The sequence below is a fragment of the Cavia porcellus genome, unplaced genomic scaffold (genome assembly GCF_034190915.1).
Source record: "Cavia porcellus strain 051 isolate PalLab524CR breed Dunkin Hartley unplaced genomic scaffold, mCavPor4.1 scaffold_25, whole genome shotgun sequence".
In the NCBI taxonomy this organism is placed as follows: Eukaryota; Metazoa; Chordata; class Mammalia; order Rodentia; family Caviidae; genus Cavia; species Cavia porcellus.
Genome location: NW_026947508.1, coordinates 50,328,961 through 50,336,967, shown reverse-complemented (window position 1 = coordinate 50,336,967; position 8,007 = coordinate 50,328,961). Strand labels below are relative to the sequence as shown.

The window sequence follows — 8,007 nt, the reverse complement described above, 5'->3', positions numbered from 1 at the left end:
TGCTTCTAGCTGAGATGTTCTTATGCTTGATACACTGTGTCAACTTGAGATGTTTAGAAATTTAACTAAGAGACTCAGCAGGGAGCCTGGTCCCTACTTTGTAAATATCTTCAGCCTGAGCAAGAGGAGATCACAGAGGTGGTGTGAGTGTTACACCTGCCCTGAGGGGGAGGATAGGCTGCGCAATGTAAGGGAGGAGAAGAGGCTTGTTCTCCCCACTTCCATGCTGGCTGCTGCCTTGAAGTGCTGCTTCAGAAGTGCCACGCCACCCTGCCTGGCAGCCAGCAGATTATGGACTGAAACCTCCACAAACAGTGAGCTAACTAAACCTTTCCTTCCTTTTGGGTGTGGAGTAGTTTGTCCCAGCAATGAGAGAAAAGTAATCAAGACAGATGCAGAGCCAGAGGCCCAGAGAAAGCAAGAACCTGGCTGGTGCCCCACCCCCAGCAGTTATCAGAAACAGGAGTGACGTCCCACAAGCAGACTCAGTGTCGCCGGAAATTTGAAGTTATAAGATTCTTTGTAAAGTTAAAGGTAATCTAAAATTTGACCTACTCAGAAGGAAGACAGTAAATGTGCTTATTCTTTTGATTAAAAAGGCATCAGAGTCTGGAAAGAATTCCAATAACTAACCTTTCCTGAACACTCTGCTCCGTTGCCCATTTAATCACAATAATTCTATGAGCTATTTGCTGTGTTCTCTCCCATTCACAGGCTGAGAAGGGTAAAGGAGCTGGAGTCTGGCTTAAGCTGTTTCTGTTTCTGTTTCTATTTCTTTTTCTTTTCCTTTTGGAGTGAACAGAATGTGACAGGCTTTTTCCCATACCTGGTATGAACTAACCTGAAAGCAGTCCTAAGGAGTAAAATTATTGTCTTCACTGCACAAAACAAAAAATCGAGTTGTAAAGAAATGGATTTGCCCAAGACCTCTCCAGCAGGAAGTAGCAGGCCTCATACCTGAACCCAACCCAACAGCGGGACCTGTTCTCTCCCTCTGCCTCTGCACAGAGCTGTTATGAGAGTCAAACTGAATTGAACACTTTCTGCACGCACTGTGGAGAAGTCAGCAGGTTGGAGAGACTGTCATGCTGGAAGGCAAGTTGTCCTGCCTTCCTGAATTTCCTGCTGGCTCGTGATGTCAGGATCCAGAGCCAGGCAACGACCAAGGGCCCAGCTCTCTCAGCGAAAAGCATTTTCCCAATAAAAGATTGATTGAACTCACTCTTGTTTTCCTTGGCTGGGTCCCAACCTCCCGCATGTTTAATGAGGTGGGAAAGTGGGATCCTGAAGGCCATTGTTGGGGGCCAGTGAGAATCCTGGGCTTGGGCACCCTGGGCCTGCACGGGAGAGGACAGCCTGTGGCAGAGACACAGGCACTGTCACCTGTTCATGTCACCCCACGCAAAAGCAGCGCCACCGGGCCAAGCCCTGCCCTGTACGGGAGCTGGGTCTCTTGCGTGTGCGTCAGGTACCCCATTACACTAGAAAGACGACTGTGTCCTGTCTTGGCCCGTGGGACACTGCTCACAGCCTGAGAGCTTCTGCAAACCTGCCTCACAAACAGCCCCCTACCCGGACAGTCAGCCTACATCCTTCCCTTCTCCTCTTCCCCACAGTGTGCGCCAGCGTTATTGCTGAATTATGTTCTCCCCATAATTCCCAGGCTCAAGTCTCAGCACCTTCCTTTTAGAAATGGTCTTAAGTGATTAAGGTGAAATGAGGTCACGAGGGTGCTTTTAGTCCAGGATACCTGGTGTCCTCAGCAGAAGGGGTTAGGAATAGAGGGCCTTTGCAAGACCGTGAGAACACACAGGAAGAAGGTGGCTATGGACACGTCACCAGACAAGACACAGCCCTCCAACGCCTGGGGCTCCGGGATCCCACCTCAAGTCAAAGGTGCGAGTCTGCTGTGTGAGCCCCGTCTGGTGTGCTTTGTACAGCAGCCATAGCAAATTAACACAAACAGCATCTGATCTCTCTGTGTAGAGGGATCCTGTGTTTCCTGAATAAGTGGAGGGATTAGTGAAATCTCAGGTGCACCCCCAACGAGTCTGCTGTCTCAGGGCTGACAGTACTCTTGCTCCCGCAGTTTCTCCCTGGTGCAAGGATTGCTGAGTGGGAGCAGCTGCGGGCTTCGTCTTGGAGGGTGTGTTCTAGCCAGGGAGCCGAGCATCTGAATCCCTCCCGAGGAACAATTCCCCAGCTACTGACGGGCAAATACTCACATTTCACCACTGTCACCACTGTCACCACTGTCTCCTCTCTCCAGCGCAACCTTTCACGTAGGCAGCGTCCAAGGGGAATCTGTGGAATTTGAACTGAAGTGACCAAACCCCAAAATGACTTCCAGACCCACTGCCAAGGAACACTAACATTTTCCTCTACTCTTCTCTGTCTATCCAGACCCCACCCTCCCTTCCTTCGGGTAGTTCATCTTCTGTGCAATCTGCCCAGATAGCTCTGCTTGTGTTGATCTTTGATTTGATTGAATAGACCTTATTCTGGGCCACTCTTGTGCTATTCATTAAGAGGCTCCAGGAAGGCAGACCTAGGAGCCAGGCCTAACAAGGCCTGGAGCCAGCTCACTTCATCGATGCCTCAGTTTCCTCATCTTTCAAAGGAAGGCAGTGTCACCATCCTCTCATTCCTCCTCTTCTGGTTCATGACTCCTTAGACTGGCTCAGCCGTCTGCCGGGCTCGCCCTCTTTATCTCTCTCTGAAGGTTTCGAACTTGGAGCAGCAGCAGCAGCAGCAGTCACAGCCGTGCGTGCAGACGGAGGCCGACCCACCCTGTACGTGCCGTAGAGAAGTTGCGTCTGGCCCGAACCTCCAACTGTCACACAACGGGAATAAACACCTGCTTTATTTAGGCCACAGGACACTGGGTCCTCTCATCACCCCAACTCCCCTGTACCCTGAGTAGCGTGCAGTCATGGTTTGGAGACGGTAGGGCAAGTAGTCAGAGCTCCTTGACACGATGGCTCTGTGACGAGCTGGCCAGCATCTATCACAGAATAAACTGTGGTGACTCAGTAGCTGCAGGTGCTGAAGAGAAGGAAAAGCTCCTCAGAGTGTTGCGATTCCCAGCCTGGGTGTCTGGGAGGCCGGTGGGACTCCCAAGGAAAGTGGATAGGCGTGTGGAAGATGCTCTGGGGAGAGAACATAGCGCAAGTTTGAGCCATGTTGAATTTAGCTTCGGCCCAGGGTGGCAAGGAGAGCTGCCGACAGGCTGAGGCTGAAGCTGGAAACCGAGGAACACACAACCTTCTGAGGGGGTGAGGGAGTTGAGCTGTGGGGGTCACAAGGTTTCTGAGGGCTGGGGCTGCAGACTCAGACACTGGGAGGGCTAGGAGGAGACACACGTCGGCAGGGGCAAAGGTTTCCTGGGCCGGGAAGGGAGAAAGACCTGGAAGTCAGATTGTTTCCCCTGTGCAGAGCCACGAAGTCTGCGAGAGGTTCGGGTCCTGCTCCGCAGGAAGTGGGCCGTGGAGGTTACTGAATGGGCATGATAACAAAGAATCTCCCTGGGCAGGGACAGAGGAAAGCACCTCCTCTGGACAGCACCACCTGCAACCATTTCAATGTGATTCCTTCAGACCAGTGTAAGCCCTAGGGAATGACCTGCCAGAACTTTCTCCTGCTGGGTGCTGTGCTACAGGACCAGAGGATTTCCAACGTGAAAGATCAGGTGAAATTAAATGTTTTTGTCTGGGTATGTCTCAAGAACTTGGTTAGTCACCGTGCATTAAGGCTGAGCATTTGGAGATTTTTATGGAGACAGTGACCTCGTGGGATGGAGAGGAGTGTGAGGTAGAGGAGCAGAGAAAGGCTCCCATTCCCAGCCTCTTGGTGCTGAAGTCAACACACACGTGTGCAGCGTCTGCTCCTTGTCTCTCACGCCGACTGGAGACCTGTAGTTCAGTGCTGTGGGGAAAACAAAGCTGGGTGAGGGGATGAGAGGGAAGGACACCACTGCCTTCCCCTGGCCAGTGCCCACCCCGTGGCCGCAGAGCCAGGCACAGGGCGGTGGGCGGAAGCCGTGCAGCCCCTGGGCTGCAATGTGCCAGGCAAATGGATCAGCCAGCACCAAGGTTTAGAGCTGGAGAGGGATGGCATGTGAGGAATGACCCCGAGGTCATGGGGGACTGAGGAAGAGGGAGCCGAAGAGAGTCCTCCCACTGAGGAACACTTCGTTACCAACCTGCAACTTCCTCTCCTGCCTGACCTCAGTTTAAACCCAGTGCTGCTGGAGGGGGCTGCATGGGAAGGATCAGGACAAGCAGCAGACCCAGAGAGTATGTGAGACTCAGAGAACCCAGAAGCCCGCAGCCAGCTTGGCCTGCTAACTCGCTGCCCCAGAAATCTGATGGAAAGGTCCCAGGACACCTTAGCGCCTGCAGCAGCTTGCACTCACCAACATGGCCCCCTTGCCCCTTAGCTGTTAATGCTTTGCCCACAATCTGGTAAACTGTGTGAGACCTGATGTGTGTGAGTGCACGTGTGCACACGTGGAGGAGCTCAGTGCCTGCCTCCCCCTGAGATATGTCCATATCACTTTATTCCAAGAAAGATATCTCTACGTTGAACTTGTGACCTTCCTGCCTCAGCCTCCCAAGTGCACCACCACCCCCAGCTAAGATCCACTTCTTAACATGCTGTAGGATCTTCACTAAGAAGAGAGACACAAGCTGCTTCCCAGGACCTGGCTGGGCAACCTCGGGTCAGCCTCTTCCCCACTCTGGGCCTGGATTTTCTGTACTACATCACAAGAGGCTACTGCCCTGTCCAAAAGCCTACAAGCCTGTGAACCTAGCACATAACATGCTGTGTGACTCCCATTCCCAAGGTGAGAACTGTTATCTTTTCCACTTTTCAGCTAAAAAACTGAAGAGCTCAGAGAGGAGCAATCCAAGCCATCCCCAGGGCCAAAAAGCCCACAGTGTGAGTCCCTTCAACTGGCACTGGGAAATCGCAGAATGACTGGAGTTTAACAACAGGAGATGCCCCTTTCTGTGCCCCTGTATCAATAAATCAAACCTCACTTTCACTGTTCCCAAATATTCAACATCTGCTGTGGCTCCAGCGTTCTGGAAAGCAGGGACACAGATGCTACGCCAACCCTTCGCCCTCCCCAACATCGGTGGCCTGTGTCAGTCACTCAGCAACTCAATGACTCCTTCCGCCTCCCACCTCCCCACATGCCCATGCACAGCAGTTACAGCAGATGGAGTCCTGGAAGGACAACTGAGTTCTGGGCTCTGCCACCAGCCAAACCCCGGGACAGCTCTGGGATCCAGCAGAGCGCCCTGCTGCATCCTGCCCTCTGGAAAATGTTTGCCAAGCCCTGGTCAGGCCTCCGCCCACGCTGAGGGTGGAGATGGAGACACTTAGACCCAAAACACCAGCTATTCTGACTTTCCACTCTTGGTCCCAGCACCCTGCCAAGGAAGGCCACTGGGCCCCAGGCTACCCACAGTCCAGGATGCCAGGATTCTGGAGATGTATTTGCAAGTGTCAGAGGCACTGAAGATGAAGATTCTGGCTGCATCCATGAGGAACGCCCCAGAGAGACTGGCTTTGACTGAAGTAATCTGAGACCAAGACTGAGAGAGGAGACGTGGTGACCTCTGGAGTCCTGCAAAGCCCAACTCCAAAGTGCTGAGAAGCCAGCAGCAAGCTGCCGCCAAAGGGGTGGGCCCGGATGAGGGTGAGCAGCTGCAGAAGTTACCTTGATGAATCACTCGTTTCCACTCTGGGGTTCAGCAACCAAGGATCCGCGACACAGAGCAACGGGAAGAACTAGTACAAAGGTCCCAGTCCGCTGTCACCTGCTTTGGCCAGGCCTATCAGAAAATAGGAGAAAGGATTAAGCTCAAGAAAACCTACAGCATTCACAATGGATCCCAGTTTGGTCTGGATAAATATTCTGCTTGCCTCCAATTTCACATAGTACTTTCATTTGCCGTCCTTAGCTCTGGGTGTCTCAGTAACCTTTCAAGGGATGTTTTATCATTTCCTTTTACAAACAAGGAAACTGAAGCTCACAGAAGCAAATTGGCTTACCAAGGCCACACAATGTTAAGCGTATGGCTGGTATGCCCTCCCGGGTCATCTGGGGTAGAACACGTAGCCAGCACCACAGAACAGTCCTGTGAAACCGGAATTTGTGACACTCTGGATTCAAAGAGAAGCTGAGTTTAAAGCCAGGCAGTGATCTCAGGTTTCTTAGCACGAAATCTGCTACCACACCACTGTCTCCTGTTACCTCTCTATGCCCTGACCTCTCTCTCCACACTGCCAAAACAGTGTCTGCAATGTCGTAGGTGCTAAACAAACAGGGAGCTGGTGAACAAGCCCTCCTTTGAAGTTTGTTAGTAAAATGGATGATGGTCTTCACTGCCAGACAGTGACTTACATCTGAATTCGAAGAAAAGCAATTGACTTAGCTGTGACACACATCCCCAGGCTCCTTCTCAATAAGGACAGGACAACAAGAGAAAGAACCTACTGTTCCAGTCCGGAATGAGAATTAGAACCATGGAAAAGGCTCTGAGCTTTTCATCTGCAGGGAATGGTGGTGGGGTGGTGGTACAGATGCAGACCTTGACGATAGTACAGCGGCACCCTGCGAACAGGCAGCTGGGTGGTATCTGAATGCCATCTTCCGTCTCGTCATCTGTCAGGCTGTCCGGTGCCGCGTCTGTCCCGCAGAATGAGGCACACGAACACTTTGTCTCTGCAGGCTCCTTTATTGACTGGGCTACAACCTCAATACACGTCCGTCCTTGACGGCTTCCTACGTGTTGTGCGTTGGGCACTTCCTATACTTGGGCTTATATAGCTAATGTTATCCAATCATGGGATTACACGTGGGGACAGGCGATTGGGCGGCAACAAGGAAGCAATCAATCATTACCATATATGGCGGGGACAGTAAGCCGAGCAAGAACCAGGAAGCAGGATGTGTGCGCCATCTTGGGCACACGATGGGCGGGGGAGCATCGAGGCGGTAGGCGGACGCCATCTTGTGGCTATATTCTCATGGGTAATACGGCAGGCTCCCAACATCTCCCCCTTTCTTATTTACAAGGATGGACAGCGAGACCTTCCAAGTGACTACAGAGGTCTGTACCCCGCTGTGCATGGCTCTGAGGTCATCCCCCGGCACAGGTTGGCCACCCCCACGTCGGAAGGGACTTCCAAACCTCATCCTTTTGCGCAGGGCTAGGGTAATTCGGATGAAACCTAGATGCATACAGACATATAGCCTGACATCACTCTTCAAAAACCCCAAGAGTAGAATGTCACGCAGTACCATCTGGTCTCGCACTTTGGTACCTCTCGCTGTCTTAATGGAACGGGGCCTGTCTTAGGTTGAGCAAGGTGGGGTACCTTGATCTTACCCGTCTTCGGCTCGCCCATTCAGCATCCTTATAACTGATGCTCTGCAACATGAAGGAGATATGCAGCCGCCCGACCACCAGATGGGCCAGCCTCCGCCAGCTGCATAGCCGCCATGGCTGTAAATCTGACTTGTTGTTGAGTCTGCATCAAGCGATCAAGCAAGCATTTAACAACCACTAATCCAACCAGGATAGCAACAGCAATAAAAATCCAGGTAGTCAAATTGGGCCAGGAGAACCAAGAGGTGACATGATTCCATAAACCTTTTAGAACATCACTCAGGGTAGACAAATCAAATCTAACCGGGTTCAACTGAATTTTTTCGATTTCGTCTAATTCCTGACTAACAATCATTGACAGGTTGTGAAATTTTGGCAAATAAATGTCCTGCAGCCATTTAGTCATAGTCTTTGTAGTTTCAGTCAGGTTGGTGCGAACAGGGGTGACGCAGACCCGGAAAGGCAGCCGCCTCTGATCACAGAGTTGAGTGGCAACCTGCCACAACGCATCAATCTCCTGCCTGATGAGCTGGATCTCTTCTTGTAGCCGAAGTATAGCCTGGCTGTTAAGCTCAATCTGTTGCCTTTGAGCCTTGATGGTCTC

The 8,007-nt window shown here is 51.9% G+C and overlaps 1 long non-coding RNA gene across 1 annotated transcript; it reads right to left on the bottom strand.

Annotated features, from left to right (window-relative positions):
* Window positions 1–2,551: 2,551 nt before the first annotated feature.
* Window positions 2,552–6,161, bottom strand: LOC106026307 (uncharacterized). The gene is made up of 3 exons (XR_001199926.2): window positions 6,064–6,161; window positions 5,729–5,843; window positions 2,552–3,924 (listed from the first exon to the last, which is right to left on the bottom strand). It is a non-coding gene; the product is annotated as an uncharacterized LOC106026307 (long non-coding RNA).
* Window positions 6,162–8,007: the final 1,846 nt, after the last annotated feature.